Genomic DNA, 23,899 nt, shown 5'->3' on the forward strand with positions numbered 1-23,899 from the left:
CAAAATTTGAGAGCCATACCAGTTTGTATTGACTAGAAGTTGGCCAACGGGGGAGTGCCACATCACTCCCCCGGGACATAACAGTAGTTATTATTATTACCCAATATATTGGTACTTAATTTATCATCTTCAGGAGGGTGAAGGGCTGGGTCTACTCTGCTGGGATTCAAACGTTGTTGTGTAGGTTAACTCATCAATCTAACTTCTTGGTTGTTTTTAGAAATGTCTTGCACTGAATTATGTTTAAACATAATCTGCTATTACCATCAGATTCAAACACAATCTCTCAATGTATGTATTCTTTCTCACATTATTGGGATCACACAATATGGCTTTCACGTCCTGTCGGGGAGGGGTTTGGCGGACATGGCCAGTAACTGCCTGCCAGCCTCAGCCATGGTATGCCTGACTGAAGCAAGAGCCTCGGCGAGGGCTGTGGGTTGTTACTGACCATGTCCGCCTCATGCCAGACCATGAAAGCCATTTGCACCCCTGGGGTTCATCCAGGGTGCAAAAGGCTTTCTTCTTTTTCCTCCAAAGATTGGCTGCCGTAAGCGACGCCAATCTCTGAAGGAAAGTAAATGAAACCAAGATGGCCACCATCATAAGGGAAAAGGGAGCACATTCCTTTTCCATTTCAGCAGGAGCGGGAGGGGTGCCAACCAAAACATAAGGGATGAGGTGGGGAAGAGGTTTGGGTTTGGTTTGGGGTTGGGGGAGTGGAGAGGCAACTGGGAGAGGCTCCTCAACAAAAAAAAATGACACCATCCAGGGAATGACCTAGAGTGGCTGGAACAGCGGTTGGAGAATGTATAATGTTAATTGGTTTCTAAACAACACATACTATAAGTCCCATAACATACCCATTGAAAGTTTCATTGTTACAGAAAAATAGATATGCATATCCACATCTGCTTTCAATGACTCAAAATAAACTTGTTCAGCATTAATTTATGAGTCCGGTGAGGCCCCTACTGACGTGTTCAGGTTCTTACAGTGCATTGCCTTACACAATCAGCACACCCGCTCCGGACAGAGCAGGAGTGGAAAAAGCCCCAGATCATCCCAACTCGTGAGTCCTCCTCGCTGTCCGCTGCGGGCTGCATTTCCCTCTCAACCAAAATAAACTCTATTGAAAGATTAAAGAATGTCGAGGCTTAATACCATACAATAGAAATACGCCAGTCACCAGGACAAAGTATAATGTACATTTATTAACAGGCCGATGTCTGGCTCACAACACCCCGCAATGTCTACAAGCAGACAACGTGAGATGAAAGAGTGTTGGACATTTACAAAAACACAAGTATTTATACAGGTTTTCCACGATCCCAGACACATCGTTCAGTCCTTCTTTGTGTAATACATTTACACAGGGTTCAAGGGCTATCCACATGACTAAGTCATGTTTAAACGTCTTTGAATAGTTTGTTGTTTTCCTTTAAACATTTCACATGTTTTCCAAACATAAGACACAAAGGTAATATTCCTTATTTTGCTCGCTTATATTTGTCTATCATTTGTTCTTGAGTTTAAAGTCAGCTTAGTTTCAAGGAGCGAAAAAAAAGATTTCTGCAAGAAGAGCCCGTTCAAATATTCATCATTCTACTTTGCTGTTTCAACGGAGAAGGCACTATTGGAACAGATGCTATCTAAATTAGATTAGTACGGCTTTTTTTAACTCCAAGTTTTCACAGTGTAGGACAAACAATCCACTTTAGCAGTTTCAACATTCTTATCTACAATGACATCATGGAAACAGTACAAAGTTCATTATGCTCTGCTGGAGCCAAAAATACAATTCTAAACATGGGACAGAAAGCAAGAGACGATCAACATGGCGTATAACAAATGGCGGCGTAGTCAGCCTGTTTCAGGTTGATTCAATGCGATTTTACAGTGCGATGCGAATGGGCTTAGGCCAATCGTTTACTATCAAGCGGTATTCATGCGAAATATACTTTTACACTACATATGAGCCCCACACATCTGGAGGGTGGGCAAATAGAGGCAATGTGAGAATATAAGCTACCTCAACATCATAACAATATGCAATATCCTCCAACCACTTTGCCCTCCTGGGTCCTTCCTGGGTCCTGGGCCCTTTCACCATGCTATCACTCTCCTTCTATGGACCAGGACCAGCAGCAGCCTCTCTATATGTTGATATAGCCGGGCCAAAGCCACTGTTAGGTCCAGCAATGCCAAAGGTGGGTCCATTTCCACTACCTCCTGCAGACAGAGTGTCAAATACCTCCCCCCAGAGCTGCATAACAGGGGGATAACTCCAAGCAAGATGTACAAAGCCGGTTTGCGCTTCTGCACACTGCGGACATTTCCCAGACACTTCCCTGTAATATTTATGTAGTTTCAATGGGTTAGAGTAGGTCTGGTGCACGTAATTAAAATTTATTTGCCTATTTTGTGCATTGAGCGATATCCTCTGGTTCTGGGCCTTGATATAGTTCCACACTTCCTCCCCAATATCTGTCCCCAGTGCTCTCCCCCACCTCTGTTTCACTTTATCTCCTGCCCTCATTTAGCAGGGTTAGCAGCCCTCATCTTCTCATAAATCTGATAGACCAATTCGGGGTCCCCCCGTTACCTCGATCACTTCATGTAATAAGGGAAAGGTAGCCATTGTTGTGGGAAGGAAGAAAAGAAGGCTTTGAACTCGTTCCTGATCCTGTAATATAAAAATATGTCTAGGGAGTCCAGTTTAAAATCCTCTAGGCTTAGGAATTGGTTGTCTACATAGAAATATTTGTGTTTCTTCATTATGGCCAAATTATCCATCAATGCACAGTACACTCACTCCCTGGAGATCCCCAGAGCCTGGGCATGTCTGACCAGGAGTGCCGGTGAGTACAGCATCATAACCCCCATCCTATCAACCATGTTGCTCCATGCCACACATGTACTCAACACCACCCCAGTTCCTCCTGTCCTCCGACCGGCTTTTCCCAAGTTCTCTGCCCGCAGCCAGTGTGCATGGCTATTGCTCTCTCAATCTGAACATGAGTTCTACTGGGTCTTTCCTCATACCAGAAAGATAGGAAGCAGGCCTGTAACACTGAATAATAATGTTTGAAATCTGGAAGCAGTAGGCCCCTGTCTTCAGCTCATTGCGTAAGCACCTCCCAGGGCACTCTCGGGACATTTCCTGCCCACAATAATCCTGGCAGCTTCCCCTGCAGTTTCTTAAAGAAGCACTTGGGGAGTATTATGTGAAGGTTTCGGAATAGGTATAGGAATTTGGTAACACCACCATCTTGATCACTGCTACCCGCCCGATCAGGCTAAGGGGGAGACCCGTCCATTTATCCAATTGCCCTACTAGTTTGTCCACTGTCCTGCAATCATTTTCCCTAAAGAGCACCTCTGGATCCTGCAATATCTCCACCCCCAAGTACTTAGCATTATTGTGCTCCCAGCGGAAACCCATAATCATCTTCAAATGTCCCGGCTATGACGGGAAATATCACTTGTCATATAATATCACTTGTCATAATTGATTTTTAAACCGGACATGTCGACCAAATTGTATAATCTGTCTCATCACAGAGTTGAGGTTATCCCACAGGTCTTTTAAAAAGAGCGCAATGTCATCCGCATACAATGGTAGGAAGACCTTATGATTGTACAATTAAATGCCTCTCTGCAAATACTGCTCCCTTAACATTGCAGCCAATGGTTTGATTGCAAGAACGAACAGTAACAGCAAGAAGGGACATCCCTGTCATGTCCCCCTTGCCAACCTTTTACCATTGATGGCTATCTAAGCCATGAAAACGGCATGCAACAGGGCGACATACTCCAAGAAACGACAACCAAGACCCATCTGCCGCAGCGTGGTGAACATGAATGGCCATTTGATTGAGTCAAATGCCTTTTCGGCATCCAACAGGACCACTATCGCTGGAACGTGCCGGTCCACCTCCCTTGAGTAGGCCAAAAAAAGCCTCATGTGGTGTAATTCCCGGTATGAACCCAGACTGATCTTCTAATGCAAGTTCCAGCATAAAAGGAAGGAGCCTGTTCGGCAATACTTTGGCCAGGATTTTATTGTCAAGATTAATAAGAGATATGGGCCTGTATGAGGCACAATTATCCGCTGGATTCCCTTCCTTGTGCAACAGCATTACCAAGGCTTCCCACAGAGTCTGCGGGAGGATGCCCCGCTGCATCGCCTCTTGGTATACCTGAAGCAGAGATGGGGCCACCATGTGATAAGAGGCTTTATCAAATTCACCCATCAGACCATCTGGGCCCGGTGACTTGGCTCCAGGTAGGTTTTTGATCACCCCCTTAAATTCATCCACAGTCATTTCCCTATCCAAGTACTCCCTCTTTTCCGGGGACAGCCAATACAGTGCCATCTCAGCCAGATATTGCTGGATATCATCCTCCAAGCTTGGTCCTTTTTATGGACTACAACCCACTATAGTATTCACGGAACATCTCCCTTATGGCTGCTGTCACAAGGCCAGACTCCCCTCTGGAATTAAACACATGTTCCAGCTGCATAGGTAGCCTCTCTGCTCCGAGAAGCATCGCCAGGAAAGCTCCCATCTTCTGCCCCTCCCCGTACTGTCTAACCTGAGCGGACCAATGCAGATAACGAGCCCCCCCCCCAGTGCATTCACATGAAACGTATCCATGAAACGCATTCCTATCAAAATCTCTCAGGACGCCATGTTTAACCAATTAGACTTAGACTTAATTATGTTTCTATAAAAAATGTAAACTAACTATGATATGATTGTTGGGAGGGATTTCAAGAATTACCTAATGGTCCCTTCTAAGACTCTAAATTGTGAGGTGGCATTGCCTAAGGGAAGAGCGACAAAATGGGTTGCCTACTTCTTAGAATGGGACTTAGGGTTTCTTAATTTAGCAGATTCTTGTCCTAAGTAGTCTTGGAAGAGTGGATCTGTATGTTCATTAATTGATTTTTATGTGTATTACGAACGATTGGCAATCTTAGCGAACCAGTATTTGTCCAAAATATTAATCTTATCGATCACCTATTGATGAAGTTAATTATAAATATTCCCCACCCAATGCACAGCGTGAATGCTGCTCTGAGTCTGCTTGAAATGGATTGTTTTCCGCTATCATTGCAATGGAACTCTAGGTTGTGCAAGCAAATCACTGCCATGGTTTCCCAGAAGCTGGAAAAAGTGGGGATTGTCACCTTTCTAAATGGCAATTTAAGAACAGCCAATGAAATGGTCACTAAAATTATCTCTAATAAATTGAACCTACTGGCTTGTCACCCAAAATCTGTCTCTTTCCTCTTTAAGTTCTCATTCAACTTGGAAATTAAGATGCAAAAATGCAGTAAAAACAGGGAATTAAGAAGCTTGAGGAATAATGGCGTTGACCTCACTCAGTATAAAAAAAACAAAAGAACTATTTTACAATCATACAAAAACAAAGTGAAACTAATTAAGCTTGAAATCCATAATAGGGAAAATCAAAAATTATAAAATATATTTATCAGAATAACACAAAATCGATATGGTCTCTAATCAAACAGACAAACCCCAGAATAGAGAGGCAGTTTATTCTTCGATCTCAGGAGAGGTGTGGAAAGAGCATATAACAAAGAAGTTTCGAATTCCCACACACTTTAGCGGCTTTTTATGTCAGAAACGACTGTAGTCGTCTATGCGAAGTTTCAATTGGAACACACAAGACATAGAGTGGGCCATTTCAAAATTTAAATCCATCTAGAGCTGTTGGTCCGGATGGTATACCAGCCTGCATGTAAAAAGCCGATCCTAGTCTATGGGCTCTTACTCTGAAAGTGAAATTTGATCTTATATCTGAGACACAGAGGATTCCTGAATCCTGGTTATCATCAATGATTGTTCCCATCTATTAAAAGGGCAATCGCACATCCCCCAACAATTATAGACCTATTGCTCTTACCGATGCCTATGCGAAGATTTTCTCAATACTCATTCTGCATGATTTGGAAACTTTTATCTCCTCACATGATATCTACTCCAAATGCCAGGTTGGATTTCGGAAAATAATGAGCATGGCACTGAATGCTGCAATAATCTCCCATATGCTGGCACAAACTAAGAATAAAGGCTCTAATCTGGTGTACATGGCCCCAATGGATATGTTTGCAGCTTTTGACAGTGTGATCCGGAATCTCCTTTGGAACAAAATGATCCCCTCCTCGATAGTATATTTAATTTCATTACTGCATGTTAATACTTTGTACAAAGTAAGAATGAATCAGGAAGGTGCCTCGACCGACTCAATACCAACATATATAGGTCTAAAACATGAGTGTAACCTTGCGGCGACACTCTTTAACCTGTATTTGTGTGATATAGATGATCTATGGTTGAACTCTAATACTTTTTCAGTTAAAATAGGGAAGATTTGTCTACCCTGGTTTGTCTTTGTAGATGACATCATATTGTTTGAGTATACTAGTACAGAGCTGTGTGCTCCTCTTTTTTGGGGGGCTGTGCGGAAAAGGACAAAAATACAACAATATATAAAGAAATTCCACAAGACAGCTACCCACCTTCCCACGCACAGGATGTGAAAGTCCACACTTAACACCAATCAAGAGCTGTCATATTTCATTTAGACAGGGATGCACAAAATCAACATATTTTAATCTTTATATACAAAACATACAAAAAAAACATGATAAAACATCTAAAAAACAATGCATAATTTGACATTTCCAACGACCGTCAGTTATTAAAAAGATAGTACAGAAGGAATGTCTGAGTTAGATTTTATCATCTCAGAAGATGAGTGAGGTTAGTAGGGAAGTGAGGTATATGTTTGTTTAGAAAGAAACCCTCTTTATTATTCTCCCTGCAAATGGTCGACACTAGGCTGTGTTTATGGGTCTCAAATCTAGAAAACACGTGATTGATTCGATCTTATTTCTGTGGTCTGTTGAGCCTGTCTTCAGGACACTGCGTAATGACACAGGCTAGTCAAAAGCAGCACATTGGATAAAGGTAATCTAATCACATATATCTTTAATTTCTTTTAGGGCGTGTGAGGGATCATCTTTTTTAATTTTGTAACGATGACAGCAATCAATCGTCAAACAACACTTTATACCATCTGAGTGTTCTGTAGTTGTGTCCTCCATTTTGTGTTCCCATAGCGTACGAGTGGTCTAACAACATGGGCCCAAAATTGCCTTTGCATATAATGGCGTACTGGTGTTCAATGCTAGAAGCAAATTTTGCGTATCCGAGAATCCCTTTTCTCCAGAAAACGCGTTTGGGGAATTGAATTAATTTCCTCTGCTCCGCAACGAAATTTCTTTGAAAGTCAAATAACTGGAGAAAATGGATTCTTGGCTACGTGAAAGTTGCTTCCAGCATTGAACATCAGTACGACTTTATATGCCAAGGGACCAATCGTTGGCATATATTGCGTAACATCATTGCGTAACGGATTTCAAGATCCCAGAGCCTGTAAGTCACCCTGGTGAAGGTTCTCTGTGCCACTTGCACGGATGTCTACAATCCTGGGAAGATTTGTCTGTGGTTTCTGTCGAATGAGAGGTCCCCCTTTTCCCTGGACAGTCAGAGGATATTGTCCCTGTCCTTGTAATTCAGAAGTTTTGCTATTACAGGGTGAGGTGGGTTCCGTGAGACTGGTTGCATTGACGGGATATATCATATATGATATGATATGGCATTTATAACGCGCCTATACTCAAGTGTTTCAAGGCGCGATAAGGCAAGGGAGGGGGAACAGAGTGAAGACAGAGACAATGATCTTACTAGGCCACGTGACATTCAGATTGCGCAAGTGTAGGTGTTGGGAGAGGGTGAAAATTGCAGGGGAAGGGGGCAGTGCAGTACATAGGATATACAGTAAAATAAATAAAAACAATATATAAGTAAAACAATAAATAAAAGTGCAGCCAGTTGGTGGTAAGTGCAAGGGACAGAGCAAACATCAGTGTCAAGTGCTGGTAGGGGGCTGTAGGGATGCAGAAATGGGAACGCTCCACTATAAACACTGGTGAAAGTTCTTCCTTCTCAAAGAGTGACACACACAGTTTTTCCTCAAAATCCTCCATGCGGCCCATCCCTTCTTGCTTCCGGATGCCCACCAATTGTTTCACCATGCTAAACCTTCCAGGTGCTCATTCTTAGCAGTTATAACCTTGAATGCTGTCTTCAGGGCCACCAGTCTAGACGGGACTGCAGCAACCTATCTTCTAAACCAGAGATCATGTTCTCGGACTCATCCAGCCTGGGCCCGTACTTGTCAAGCCACAGCTGTATGAGATTCAACTTTGTGTCCGGGGCATCCAGCTTGGTGTCCAGTTTCTCTGTAGCTCCTTTAAAGGGTGGATCTCTTTCATGTCCAGATCCGCACCCGTCACAGCCCCTGGCACTGCTCCTGGGCCCTTGGGCAGCTGGGTGCGCATCTGCCATTCTGGATTTCCCCCCGTCTGCTGCTTGTCAAAGGCTAGACTGTGTTGACATTTATCTCATTTCACCATCTCGCCGCACCACTGCCCCATCAAGACCCCACTGTTCCCCACCTGAGCCAATTCTGACCACACTCACTTGCTGCTGCCTTGTATATTGAGAGCCTAATCAGCCCTTACAAACTATTGTCCAATCTCTATCACTCCTTTCCTAGGCAAACACCTTGAAAAGATGGCCATCTCCCAGCTTAATCTTCACATCAAAACTGTTGGTAGTCCCCATGACCATCAGTCTGGCTTCAGAGCTGTTAGAAGCACAGAAACTGCTCTCCTGAACATCCGTGAAGACCTTCTCTCCAACCATGATTCTAACATCCCCTGCGTCCTCATTTTATTTAATCTCTCTTCTGCCTTTGACACACTCAACTATGCCATCCTGCAAAACCATCTCCGTGATAACCTGGGTATCACTGATAAGGCCCTGGCTTGGCTGACCTCCTTCCTCTCCGTTCGACCCTCCCAGGTCCAACTTGGGTCTTTCCTCTCCTCTATCTCTATCACTACCTGTGGTGTTCCCCAGGGTCTAACCTCTCTCCCTGGATGTTCAACCAATACCTGCCACTTCTTGCCCACCACATTGCCGCTCTCTTCCCCAACTTTCGGTGCTATGCGGATGACACACAGCTCATTTTCATGCTCCCTTCTACCACCTATTCTCCTTCTCTCATCTCTACTGTGTTTTCTGCCATCCAGGAGTGGTGCGCCGCCAATGATCTCTGCCTTAATGACAGCAAGACTGAAATTCTCCACATCGGCACACCTGCTCCCTCCTTTCCTGCCACTATCTGGCCGGCCTCTCTTGGCCCTCTTCCTGCTCCCACATGTGAGGCTAAAAACCTTGGGGTCATCTTCGATTCCACACTCAACTTCTCTCCTCATATCTCTGACGTCTCTAAGAAGTCACACTACCAGCTGCACCTCCTCGAGGTATTCTTCCTTTACTCTCCTTCCCCCAAAAGCTCACTGTCTCCAGAGCTCTGGTTCTCTTTAGGCTGGACTACTGCAACAGCCTCTTTCTAAATCTGCCTGCCTCTGCTCTCCGCCCTCTGCAACCCATCCAAAACAGTACTGCAAGACTTGTCCTTGGTCTCAAGCCCAGGGATCGTATCTCTCCAGGACTGAAATATCTCCACTGGCTCCCACTAGCAGAGAGGATTAAGTTCAAAACCCTCTGCATTGTCCACAAGGCCTTCTGAGGCCTGGGGCCTCAATACCTTCAGCTCTCTCTTCCTAAATATATTCCTTCTCGAGCTCTTCGCTCACCGCCTCCAACTCCCTCAAGGTTAGCCACTCCTCCAAGCAGCGAGTTGGTGGTAGATCTGTTTCCTCTGCTGGGGCCTCCCTTTGGAACAGCCTCCCTGCCTCTCAGAAACTTGAGGAGAACCATCTCTGGTTCCGGAAAAACCTCAAGACCTTCCTCTTTGTTTTTGCGGTCTCTCCTCCTTGCCCCTGCTGATCTTCTGGCTGATTCTGAAACTGCACTGGTTACCTGGCTGCCCTCTGATCTCTGACCCAGGTCCCCTCCCTTCCAGTTGCACACTTGCATTGCACCCCTGGCAACCTTTGCACTTGGGGACTGTTTGAGCATCCCTACAGCCCCTTCTAGGACTTCACACATGTTGTCTGCACTTACCCCTGCACTTGTCGCCTGTGGGCCGCACTTTTATTTATTATTTACTGTCTTTATTTATTTTACTGTTATCCCTTGTACTGCATTTCCGCATCCCCTCTCCCATTGCACATTCTCCCTTCCTCCCCCTCCCCTGCACTTGCGCGATCTGAATGTCAGTCGGCCTAGTAAGATCGCTGTCTTTGTCTTCCCTCTGTTTGCCCTCCCTTGCGTCGTCACGTCGTTGCGTCGTCGCGTCTTGAAACACTTGTGTATAGGCGCGTTATATATGCCATATCATATCATATCATAAACCTGGCTGCCCAACCCTTTATTCAGTTCAGTCCCTTAGTTGGGCCTCTCTCACCTTTTCCCTCTACTAAGTGTGCCTAAATGACAGATTTCCTGCTGCACACTCCTTGGCTGAACAGAATCAATTTTTCCCCAGAACTGGTGTGGCAGCCTCCTCTTAGCTCCCAGTGCCGTGCATGCACGCTCTGGTCTTGCACAGCAGTCAGAATTCTGCAAATCCACCTACCCACTGGATTACTGCCCCCTGCTGGTGATAGTCGTCTATCGTGCTCCAACCCAACCGGGCCACTGCACACTCCAGCACTCTCCTGACTCCCTGCATTTTCTCTCAAAGCCGGTGGCAGGTCCTCTTAATGCATCTGTTTTTTCGACTGCGCCCAACCCGCTGTCAGCACACTCACCGCCACGCTGACACGGGTCTGGACCTCCCCGGCTCACCTTACCCATCTGCTGTGCTCGCCCTTGTACTGCCTGCACTGACCCCCTGGCCGCCGGGGCTTCTTCTCTTCTCTCCATTATCCGGGCCTCACTGCCGGGCCATCTCACATTGCCCCGATTCAGGGCGCCTCGCCCTGACACCGGTGATGCGATTTCACCACTGGGCTGACTCGGTATGTCTGCTCCGGTCCTTGCACGCAGTCTGTCCGTCTCCACGTCGGGCTGGCCTGCCCTTCTCACCGTAATGCTGCAGCCTTACCCCCACGTCCACTGGCTTTGAGCAGCCTTATGCAGTTGCTATCTGTGCACCGGACCATGCACGCCAACCAATCACTGTCATTCGATGCCACTTCCCCTAGTGTGACTGTTAATTCTGCATTGTTACCAAAATTAGGCTCATTTATGTCCTCATACCTAAAGTAAAAGGCCATCAGAATCCACAGTAGAGTCCATGTTGTCTCATGAGATGGAACATTTCATAGCTGCATAAGACAAAGCTTGGGAGATAAACATGCAAATATGTAGGTTATTTAATTATTTTAGGATGCGGGCGGGTGCAATTATACTTGAAATGGTAGTGAAATGGCCTGTGAAAAGTTGACTGTTTATTGAGCCGTATACCACAAGGCTAGACATCATCAAAAAAGTGTGCATCTGTTAAATATAGTCCTTTCATGTTCCTCTGGAAATATAACAGTAATTGGCCTGCATTCGTATTCCTTACACAGGGGGACAAGATAGTGCACAGGTTTATTGGGTGGTGTTGGTTGCTCCAGATGATATACTCATGTTACGGACTAACTAGCTTTGTATAGGTGCCATGGTTTTGAACGCTTGGAGACATTTGGTTGCGTTATACAGAAAGAGAAATGCAGTGGTGGCCAAAAGTCTTACCGTGCAGGCCAGTGGGACCAGTAGTACCAGTGGGACGGACTCTCTTAGGCCCATACCCAAATAAATAGGTATACGTTTTCTTAATGGAAATATGCATACAATAGAAGCCTCTGTACAAACATGGTTTCTCAAAGCAAAAATAACATACTGCCTAGGGGGTACAAAGGAGTTGTTTAAACAAATCTGGGTATCAAATAAATCTGCTCATACTTTCCGAGCCTCAAGTACTCACTCTTGAGTACCCCTTGCAATGTTACCCTTGTGTGCATATCAATGTTGATGTAGGATTGGTTTCATAAGAAACCATTCACTGAGGAGTGTCCCTGTTTTAGATGGTCAGCATTGAAATAGGTTATATCTTCAGAAATCGACTAAGATATTCACCAGTTTGAGGGTTTGTTTCTGCTAAATGATAGAATGTGTTCTCGCTACATTGAGTGGGATGTCATCATACTCACCAGAGTGAGGGGGTGATTGTTGCAGGGGCAGGTTTCTGATGGCATTCATGTGACATTTAAAAGTGTTTCAGAATAGTCATTATGAAGTTCTGGGCTATTTAAACTACTTGCCTAATCAGTTTGAACTATTTGCATAAGGAATCGATGCGCTGTGAACATCGAATGTACTAAATCACCCGTGAACATATGTTGTTTGTTCAGTAATGTATCACCTGTAATGTAATTATGATAGGTCGTTTTGTTGACGCTCCCTAAGTCCAGCTTCAGAACTAGTTGAAGAAATTGTACCTTAGTCACGTTGTCTGGTAGAAAATGTTCTGTTAAATTAACAAGGCCATATTAATATTCCCTCTGCCATATATGTCTCTGCATGTGCGTCCTACCTCAGTTGCCTCTTTTCCCTCAGAATTGCTTAAATCCACACAGAAGCAACATCTGGCTAGAATTAAGGCAATAGTTTCTTTGATTTTCTCAAGAAGAAATGCCAATCTAAACTACTGACCAGAAAGAGGGGGAAGGGTGGGCTCTAGAAATGAACACTCCAGTGCTAGGCTCAGTATTTGGTCTGATGGTCTTGATATCTCTGTGCAAGGTCACTGGTGGGAATAGGTGAACCCACACCTCTTGTATGGAAAAAGTGGAAAGTCCTGGTTACCTTGCAAATAAAGGTTTTTTGGTGAAGCTTATGAATACAAAGATTCTAACGATGGATGCAGTGTTCCAAAATGTGTTTGTTTATTTTCTGTAGTGTAGGCACATGGTCTAAAGGTGGTCAGCCAACACTTGTTTCGACCCCGGAGGGTCCTTCTCAGGGCAGATTGAAGTAAGGTAAGCGGTGGGTACGTTACCACAAGGGTTCTTCCATTAAGGCCGTGTGGCAAGTTAATCAAGGTCAGGTCTGATGAAGTTCACGGCTAGTGCCACCATCCGTCAGGTATGCTGGAGTGTAGTGAGGGATCCTGACTAGGCAACCATGCTGTGTCCATCTTGTGCTGAGGAACTATGACCATGATACGCCAGCCTTGAAGGCCCTATCCTGGTTTCAAAGAAAGAAAAGGGTGCACTTTAAGACCAAATCATTCATGACCTTCCAGACTTCTGGATTCCTTTGATCTGCCAAAGAGGTCTTACTATCCCTACACCCCACTAGATACAAGGAATACAATTGCACATTTCTGCAGGTTTAGGGCTCCACACTCAGGCACACGCCCCCTGTACACCTCCAATCAGAGGCAGACTTCACAAATGTCCATAAAAGGCTGAAGACTCACCTTCACCATTCTACCGCCTGTGCACCTTCCTCGGCAGCTGCTCTAAGCTAATCCTGGATGTGGTGGCACCCCTACCCTCCTCCCCTTAGTCTACCAGTATTTTGTCAAGTCTCTTTCGGTGTGTTTTTCCTACCCACTTCACGCCCCCTTTGCCACACACCGGGATGGTGTCCGAATGAACACCCACAAGGTGATTATATCAATCAGACTATGATGCTTATTGATATTGTATTGACTATGGTTTAATCAGACTAGGGTGTTCACTGATATTGTTTTGACTCCATATCTTTTCTTTCAATTGTTTTGTTCTCACCATAATTGTTCCATCGGCATCACCAATCAACTGAATCATGGTATGGATCTCTTTTATGTTATTTCACTATGTAATGTGGCATTTACATATTGTTTCATTGATTTTTCCTTCTATGATGTGCTGTACTCTGCATTTTACTTGTGGCAATTTTGTTGTTATCCAACTAAGTTTTCTTTTCTTTGTAATCTTGACCTAATTGACAGCCTTGACAATGACCTTGTGGGTCGAAACACGTGTCGGCTGATCTTACTCGACATATGACAAATACCATAAAGACTTAGGCCCTCATTAGGACCCTGGCGGAAAGGGGTTTACGCCGGCGTAAAGCATGGCGTACCTTTCCGCCAGACTACGAGTTCCCGTAGCGCCATGGTGATTTTTACGCCTGCTTTTTGCAGGCGGAAAAATCCATGGCGCTACGGGACTTGTTGTTAATTACGCCACCGTAATTTACGGTGGCGTAATTAACGCCTTCCCCACTCCCATTATACCCTATGGGGCAAAAATGGGAATGGGGAAGGGTAAATGGGGATTGGGGACTTACCGCCCCGCCAAGGTCGGAATGGGGCGGTAAGTCCGCCAACCCCCATGGCGGAGTTGGCAGCTTTGCGCCATGGACCATGGTGCAAATTGCACCATGGTCCTCCGCCAGGGTCGTAATGAGGCCCTTAATCTGTATCACAATTCGAGTTGATGTGGAAGTCAATATTTTTTTCAAGGAATGTTTAGATTATTGTAATTTACATTACCCAGGATTTGCGCGTTGGATTTGCCTCCATCACTGTAAACTACTTTCCCTCACCTTCACATACATAAGCAAAACTTCTGCTGAAGAACTCAGCGCTCCCCATATCATGCCATTAGTGCCCCGGCTGCTGGAATATCCACTGATGCTGCTGCTTGAGGAGGAATTAGAAATGGAAGCGGGACAATTGGCACAGTGAGCACTGCGCACAGCTGTACCTATCGCTAATGACAACATTAATTAAGAAACCTGCTACTGCAACCTTACGTTGCACTAATCTTATGATCATATGCCACCGTGTAATAAAAGAAAACAATCTTTTTGATTGCATCTCGGTACAATTTACATTCCCACTAGACAACTGGAAAGTCAAAATACAACCAATATGCACTTGACCAATCAGGGTTAATTCATTCTTTTCTGGGGTCATTCGACGTTGGTGTTTAATAGATGTGATAGAGCCAAAGCTCTTGCTAAGCAGAACTGAATAAGCTCTCTCTCGGCAGACCCAACATTTACCTTCAACAAATATAAGCCAACAATTTGAAAATCCCATTAGCATGGAGATCAATTCTCATTTTCAACTTTGTATGCTAAAGATACAAAGCAAATCTGTAAAGTAGAAACATGTTACTTCTTAGTGTTACAACGCCCACACTCCAAAGGCGCAACTGCACACTGGAAACCAAAACACAGTACAAAATCACCACAAAGCAGGCAAGGTCAAGTGCAAGAAATGGGTGTTACGACGGCCTTAACGGGCATTGTAGCCTGACAAGCGGATCACTGTAAACCTCAGACCCGCACTTGTATAACCACAACTCCCATTAGAATCTTAAGTTGTGTACATTTGCTCTTTGATAGACCACAAAAGACTGCAGATCAAGCGGCCAATTTCATATCAGGACTCACAGCTTTAAAAGCCAACTTGCTTTTTAATGCTTCCAACATCCTCTAGCCACTGTGGGTTACCTAGAATAACGCTGACAAGATCTAAGTGTTGGATCATACAAAAAGCAGCGTTCGGCACTAGCTAAAATGTCTTCCTTAGACGTGGGAAGCCTTGTGTACTCCACATATTTCTGTTGGCAAAGATAAGCAAAAGAAACGCCTGGATCAATGTTGGTGAGTCAGAGGAAGGTATCGGGATGCTGAGACCTCTCTGACTGCCCTCAGCTTAACCATTAAAGAAAGACCCCGCCTTTCATGTCTCTTGTAACCTGAGCACGCATGCACGGCCTATTGTCAAACAGGACACGAAGAAAATACGTTTGCGTCACAAGGGAGCAGGCCTGCCCTTGACCCTGCCTCAGGCGCCTCTTGAAAGCCATCATCTTTGTTTCTACCTTGCCTGGATGGAGACAGTTTGATGCATTTTTTCCATCAAAGAGGCCAATGCAGTCAAACAGATCATCCGGGGCAAGGCAGGGACGGGGTCCATATTGAAATCCTGTGCATACATACCTTCAGCATTATATTGCACAACAGCTTATAGTACTGTGCTCAACAAAATATATATCAAATATGGTTAGGGTGGGGCAAAGTTAAAATAATGAGAGCACGTTTTAACCTGTTAAACGGGTACAGTTAAAAAAAAAGTCCTGTAGGTTTCTTACCAAGTAAATAATCTAAACGCAGACGTACTTTATTTACCGCCACGTGACACTCCTCCTTGGCACTTAACATTTGCACCGATGGCAACATTATTTTGGATTAACTGCAAAAAGTGTTGTAACTTTTTTATTGATATGGTCGGTTTATAAATGTGTTTTCTTGAGGAACCATTATGTGTTCATGGAACTGAGATCCATGCTTTCCTTGTTCTCAGCTGATGCCGTGTTCTCTGTGATTGCAGGAGCGTCCTTTCAGGATGATCTGCTGAGAGGAGCACCCGCCACCTCGCCTCTCAAACCACGATGGCCCTCACGGTTGTTGCTTGTCGCGGACATAGTATGTTGCAAGATGGTGAAGCCACTCTACAATCTTACATGTGGATTCCCTGAAAGCTTACCAGTCACAGCAGGAAAATAACTCGTAATCTACCTCATCTGAAAGCTTTGTTGTATATTTGTTGATGGTAAACAGCTGGAGGCCACGTTCAGTCATCAATCTTTTGCAGGGTTTTTAGAAAACCAGATGATTTGGAAGGTGTGATTTAGGGATCGCTCTACATTTTCCATCCCTAAAGGTTGTCCCTGGTCCAATGAATGTCTCTTTTATCTGAGGCCCACATTCTCTGGTCTTTGCCCAATACTCCCTTACTTTCATAAAATCCTGTCCTCCTATGTGATTCCATAAACAGGGCTCTTTGCTGGGTATTTTCTGACAAGTCTTGGGGCCAAACTCAAGTGTCCAGTCCCTCCCCTGTTGAAACACTAGGTGGCTTATCACTGTGGCGAGCTGTGGTTCCCGGGTGCCCAGGTCTGAACTTTTGGGCAACAGTCATCCATTTTGGAAACTGGGGAAGCTCTGTTGTTATTATTTTCTCAAGCTGAATTGGCATTTCTGCTGCTCCCAATAAGACATTGGGCCTCATTACGACCCTGGCGGAAATCGCGGTGCAATATGCACCATGGAGCACGGCGGAAAGCTGCCGATACCGCCATGGGGGTTGGCGGATTTACCGCCCCATTCCGACCTTGGCGGGGCGGTAAATCCCCATTCCCCATTTTACCCTTCCCCATTCCCATTTTTGCCCCATAGGGCATAATGGGAGTGGGGAAGGCGTTAATTACGCCACCGTAAAATACGGTGGCGTAATTAACGACAAGGTCCCGTAGCGCCATGGATTTCTCCGCCCGGAAAAACCAGGCGGAAAACGCTCCATGGCGCTACGGGAACTCGTAGTGGGGCGGACGGGTCCGCCGTGAATACCGCTGGCGTAAACCCACTCCGCCAGGGTCGTAATGAGGCCCATTGTAACTGGAAATATTTATTTGCATCTGGGCCTTACTATAGATGTCATAATGACCATGAACACATGTTTTTGAAACCATTTTGTGGTCATGAAGTTGATCTGAAATAACCTGCGGCTGCAGGGCATATTGAATGAGTCCAAGAGAGTTGTTACCCGTTAATAAAGGAGGAGGTAGTATTCATGCCCTCTGGATCCATGGGGTTTCGTTAACTCGTCCACTTTAGCTTACCACTACTACATGAGTCTATATGTTGCCTCTTGGGGTTTGAACGTCAGGTACAAAACCTGATCGATAAAAACAATTCAAGGAATCAATAAGGAGTGCACGATTTGCAAGAAAAACAGGATTTATAACATGCAAATATGGCCGGGGGATCAGTCAGCTCTGTAGAACTGAAGAACTGAAATAGTTTACAGTTTTTATAGAGGAAAACCACAAAACAGCATTTGTTACAAATATCATGTGCATGTTAATCACACAATCCCCATTGGCTAGTACCTATGCAAAAATCGAAACACAACCTATAGCAACCAAACCCATTGGTGAGTAACCTACTCATGATCATTCAAATGCTGACCCCTACGGATCACCTAATTGTCTAGTCAACAAAACATACTCCGTTTTGATTAGACAACATAATTTATATTACTGTTGCTACAATTGCCCTTTCCCATTGGCCAGGACAACTTAATCAAGTGCATGCCCCCTGAAAAGACCCAATCCTAAAGCGAGCGTGAACAGTGAAGTCAATACCCTGTAACAACAGAATGGACACAATACTACTTTCTCGTGAGACCAGACAACTGAGTGACTCTCTGACCTTGCAGTTGTAGATTTGGCAACCCCTCACGCAACTCCTGTCTTAAAACATGTTGCTTTCCTGAAACTAAAAAAGTGATGGGTGGTAGTTTTGAATTAATCTGATCCGCTGGCACTACTCTGGGCAACCTACCACAGCATCATTTTTAGCCCATCTCTGCCATTGCAAAAGAGGTCCAGCCATATGCAAATCAGCCAGGTTACTGCCACCAATGGGAGCAGCCCTGCACGAACTGCCAGACAAGGTCCCCTCTAAACGGATACACAAACAACTCAGGTGCAGCTTGATTCCCTATGGTGCAGAGAGCAAGGGACCCATGTCTGGGCATACCCTCTCTCACATAGGGAGACAAATTGAAACCAAAAAAGTGATGGGTGGAAGTTTTTGAATTAATATGAAGCACTGTAACTGCTGTGTGCAAAATTCCAGACCATTGTTTTTATTTTCCTAGCACACATCCACCCATATCACTCTTGGGAACCAGGTGGCTTCATAAAAACACAGCCGAGGTACTTCTCCTGAGGACCAGTTTCTGGATGTATTTGCTCTATTTAGCCAGTCAACTGCAGTTCCAATGGTCCAACCACTTCTTAATGGGGGCAGTATAACCACAACCTTGTTCAATACCCTGACTACGTCTTGCCTCTAGGCGTTGTTCACACCAAAACGGATCCTTCACTGCCATTACATTTATCTAATGTTAGGATCATGGCATTACATATCTCCTGCCTGAAGCATCTGCGAAAAGCTAAGGGCCTCATTACACGGTAGGCGGTAAACCATGGTGCTATTAGCACCATGGTTGCCGCGGGTACCATACCGGTACCACCATGGAGAAAAGGGGAATTACCACCCTATTCCAAGGTTGGTGGGGCGGTAATTCCCCCTTTCTCCATGGCCCTTCCCCATTCCCATTTTTGCCCCATAGGGCTCAATGGGAACGGGGAAGGGGCTAATTACGGTACCGCAAATTGCGGTACCGTAATTAGCACCAAGGTCCCTTTGCGGGTCCCAACTTTAACGGCTGGTCTACCCCAGCCGTTAAGGTCGGGTCCCGCAAAAGGACCTCGTAGTAAGGCAGTAAGGGTTTACCGGTACCGGTGCCCTTACCGGTACCAGTAAACCCTTACCGCCTACCGTGTAATGAGGCCCTAAGTCTTGCAACAATAACCATTCTTAGTGTGGTGCTTCACCCTTCCTCCAAGAGCCTCAGCAATCTGGGCGCTCGTCCCGGGAAGCAGGAATAAAATCTAATTAAATGAATAGGACCAAAGATCAGAAATGTGGCCTAGTAGCCTGCATGGCGGAAAGATACATACTCTAACAGGGACTAGTTGAAAATGGCAGAACTCTGGTTAATGTGGCAGATGGCCCTCGTGCAAATAAAAATTAATGTCTTCCCTACTTAATGCTTGCACGACTTGGCACTTCTGCCATACACTCAACAACTAACGAAAGCTTTCCCAACTACAAAAAAAACACATTCTATCTCTGTTAACTGCTAACAAGACACAACCTAACTCAATGATGCTGGCTAAGAAACCCTTAAAGTGACATGGGCCTACAATCTAAATATAATTACCACAATCTTTTGATGCTGATAATGCTCTGTACAAATGTGTCAAAACTAAGTGCAATTCACACGTGGACAGAAATGGCAAATAAATGGCAACAATCCTGACACTACAAGGACCAGCTCTCCTTGCTATTAGAATTTGCACAGCCTGTATCTCTTTTCATGTTTTGGACAATGCACCTGCATGCCAACAGGTTACTGCCTCTGGTTAACTTGACAGAAACTGATAAGCACGTTGAAAGCCAGTGGTGGAATGCATTACCCCTTCCGTCTGGTTTAGCTACTGGACTGGAAATTATGGAGAAGTTGGTGACAACGAACACACTTACTTCAATACCATTGGCGCTCTCACCAGCTTGATCCATTTCACTAGAGCATACTGTATTCAATAGAGACGATGGCACAGAGACTCCTCCAGTTGAAGTCGCAGGTCTTTTAGGCACTGTTGGAGATCCACAGGATCCAGGCCCACCCGCCCCAGGATTCCTTTCTGTAATTCTTCATACCCAAACATTCTTTTACCATTGGGGACTTAATAGGCGGCCTGGAGTTCTCCTGTAAATAACAGCACAATTAACTTTCACTTATGTTTTTTATCCCATGTGGCTTTTTCTGCAATCCTTTTGAAATTAATGAAAAAGGCAACTGAGTCTTCCCCATTGGCAAACCTCTGTGGAACAACTTGAGGAAGGTGTAGAGATCTTCTGGGCTGAGCAACCACATCTTTAGGCTCCTCATAAACTTTGAACTGATTGTACACCAGCTCCCTGAGTTTGTTTTCCAGAGCTTCAAAAATCAATAACTGTTTTGGTATCTTCCTCCCTGGGCTTCTGAACAGTGTATGGGGTTATTGAGCCACTCCTTTTTAGTGTTTATCTCAGGGTTTCCCAGCAATGGAGACACTGCTTATAGCTTTATTTAGAACTGGAAAAGATGGTGTAATCCCACAAAGGTAGGTGGTGGGCCAGTTTGGATGAGTTGTCCTCTTCCTATATTACATCTACTTTTTTGCCTCTCTTCCCTGTCACTTTGTTTCTTTTTTGCTCACTTCTCTCGCCTCCAAGTCCCTTCCTTCTAATCCACCTCATTTCACACAATCCTCCTTTCTTTCTCTCCTGGATATTTCTGTTTCCTCCCGCTCACTCGGCTTTCTGTCTTCTGCTTTCTCACCACCTTCCTTGCCTCACATTCCTAATGGTATGCTGCTTCCAACACCCAACACACCCAGCTAACAGTGTAGCTGCATTTAACGCTCCCCTGGGCCCGTCATTAGTGCCAAATTGCCTTGACCTATGTGTGCATATCTTCCAGCTCAGAGATTGGTTCCTGTAGTTTGAATCTATCTTCTCAACTGTTGTTTTGGTGCAGCACCTTTACAGTCCCATGGGTGGATTCCCTGAGAGTGTGCTAGCCACAGTATGGAAGTAACTTGAAGTCTGCCTGATGTGAAACCGTTGTTGCACATTTGTTGATGGTAAACAGCGGGACTCTAACATGATTTTTAGATGATGGGTTTTAAGGGAAGGGTTAGGAGGAGCCAACCCACATGGGTTCTTTGATTTTTCTAAACCAGATGCCTTCTGGTCAAAGTGACCATGAGTTTTAGAAAACCTCATGGTGGGAAAGGGATGCTTCAGGTAGCATTCTGCATTTCTCCTCCCCAAAGTGTATCCGTTAGTCCATGGGCCAATGAATAATTCCTTTTAATTCTGCCCAATACATCTGATTAATCAGTATGAATAATGTTAAAATGGTATAATGAATGTACAAGGTTTAAACAATTCTGTTAAATCTAGGAAATGATCACTTATACAGAAAGGGTTGAGTAGGTTTACTCCTCTAACATTGAATTATAAACCCAGGATGGATTAACAAACAATATAGACAACGAGTCATAATAATGAGACACGTCTATGTTGTTCGGTGGATGAGGAGGGTCAGAGATGAGTCACATTTAATGAAGGATCTGTAGGGGGGCAAGAGTGGGCATGTCTATCCTCTATGCTCCCCAGTTGGAACTCAAGAGGCAGTTATTTCCTCCAGCAATTTTAATGAAACTACTAGACAAGCAGAAATAATATTTTTTCAAGAAACTTAATTTGTCAACCAACTCATCACAGACGGGGGTACTCAGTGATCTAAATTAGCCAAAAAAGGCCTGAAAGGAAGGCCTTTTGGTGGTTTATTAATTGCTGTCAGGAATACTGTTGAAACCTCTCCGGAACTATTGAATACTGTATCACAAGCCTCACTGTTTGGGATATTAAATTTTGAGTATTAGAGTATTAGAACAATTATTTAATTGAACATCTATTGTAATCCAAAAACTGTATGTGAGGTGTCAATGCACAAAGAACTAGAGTTGGTTCTAGTTATATGGGCCTGTGAAGACTTAGAGACATTCATAATTTGTTTTTGTTACTTTAATTCTTTTGTCTAGAGATAATTGAGAGGGATGGCCATCATGATGTGGTGCTTGTCAACCCTGCTAGTGATTTGGTGGCTGGAGCAATCAAGCTCAAATCAAGAGGGACACGCTGGGAAGAATTCATGTATAACTGGGGCTTACGAAGATGTAACAGGAATATAGCAGACGATTGACCCAGTCAACCAACGTGGAACTGAGGTTCCCTATACTCGACAATAGATTTTATTTTTGTGTCAGACTTTTTGTTCTTTAATGCAGCAACCCTATGATTGCTGAACACAGTAAGAAGTGACCATGTCCAATTAGTACTGGAATTTGAAGCTAAAATGTAGGCATAAACTGTATGGAGGCTGACTGTAAATAATACAAGAACGAGACTCATGGGTTCGCCTGCAGTGACCAAATCCTAAGTTGGAATCTGCAGAAGCAATGGCGGAGGTGGAGCGTCGAGGAGAAATCGCTAAGAATGTCTCCGTTGATATTAAATCTAATAATATGGGACAATGTAGTCATCAGGACACTGAAAAATGAATGCAGCGACTCTCCTTTGCTTCATACCCATAAGAATCAGTTCGACATAAAAATAAAAAAATAAAAAACTGAGATAAGGCAGGAAATAAGAAAACTAAGAAAGAATCCTGAGGTCTTGTTAGCCAAAACACCCTATGAAGTTAAACAAATATTATGTAAAAACTGGCAAAAAGCATACAAGTAGCAAAAGAAGTGTCAGACTAATCAGAAAATTATCAAATTAGCGGCCTGTAAGGATAGCAGAGGCATCTGGGCTTTAATAACTGGTGGTAATTCATTTCAACGCTTTGCACAGGCAACTCCTATCCCAGAAAATATCTGGAGCGAGTACTTCCACAAAGTTTATTATAGGGATACAATAACTCAGTATGGTGAGGGCAGAGAAGGTCTATTACAGTGTGATCCAAAATTTGATGAATCTGATTTACAGTAAATGATGATGAAGCTAAAGAACTCAGGTACAGGTGGCCCGGATGGATAAAGAACTCAGGGACAGGTGGCCCGGATTGCCTACCAGATACGTTCTATAAATCGGATCCCATTCTTTGATCAGAATACTTAGCCTGTTATTCCGGCAAATCATCGCCATGGGAAGCCTTCCACCAAGTTGGCAGAACGCTATCAAAGTTACCATATATAAAAAGGGTGACCGACTCTTGCCACAGAATTACTGTCCAAGTAGCTTGATTGACACCTCCAGTAAAATTCTGGTTACCATTGTACTGAAGGACCGTGAAGACCGGGCTATAAAATCTGGATGACTTTCAAAGTTCCAAACAGGTTTCAGGAAGCTGATAAGGACTAACCTCAATGGGATAATATACTAATTGTGCTAACAGAAGGCCTACTCAATGCTGCGTTCCTGCTTCATTCTGCAGCACTTAGTATTACTGCTGCTTTTTTCAAAGTGATAAGGATTCATCTTTTGGTCAAATTATTGAAGTGGAAGAATCCCCAGGGTTTATTACAAATCCTTCGGTTACTGCATAAAGGGAACACATTACAAGATAGGTTAGAGATTAAGTACTTTGTCAAAACCAATAAATGAAAAAGTAGGGCTGAGGCAGGGGTGCATATTGGCCC

The sequence above is a fragment of the Ambystoma mexicanum genome, chromosome 7q (genome assembly GCF_040938575.1).
Source record: "Ambystoma mexicanum isolate Mex_15411 chromosome 7q, UKY_AmexF1_1, whole genome shotgun sequence".
Taxonomy (NCBI): Eukaryota; Metazoa; Chordata; class Amphibia; order Caudata; family Ambystomatidae; genus Ambystoma; species Ambystoma mexicanum.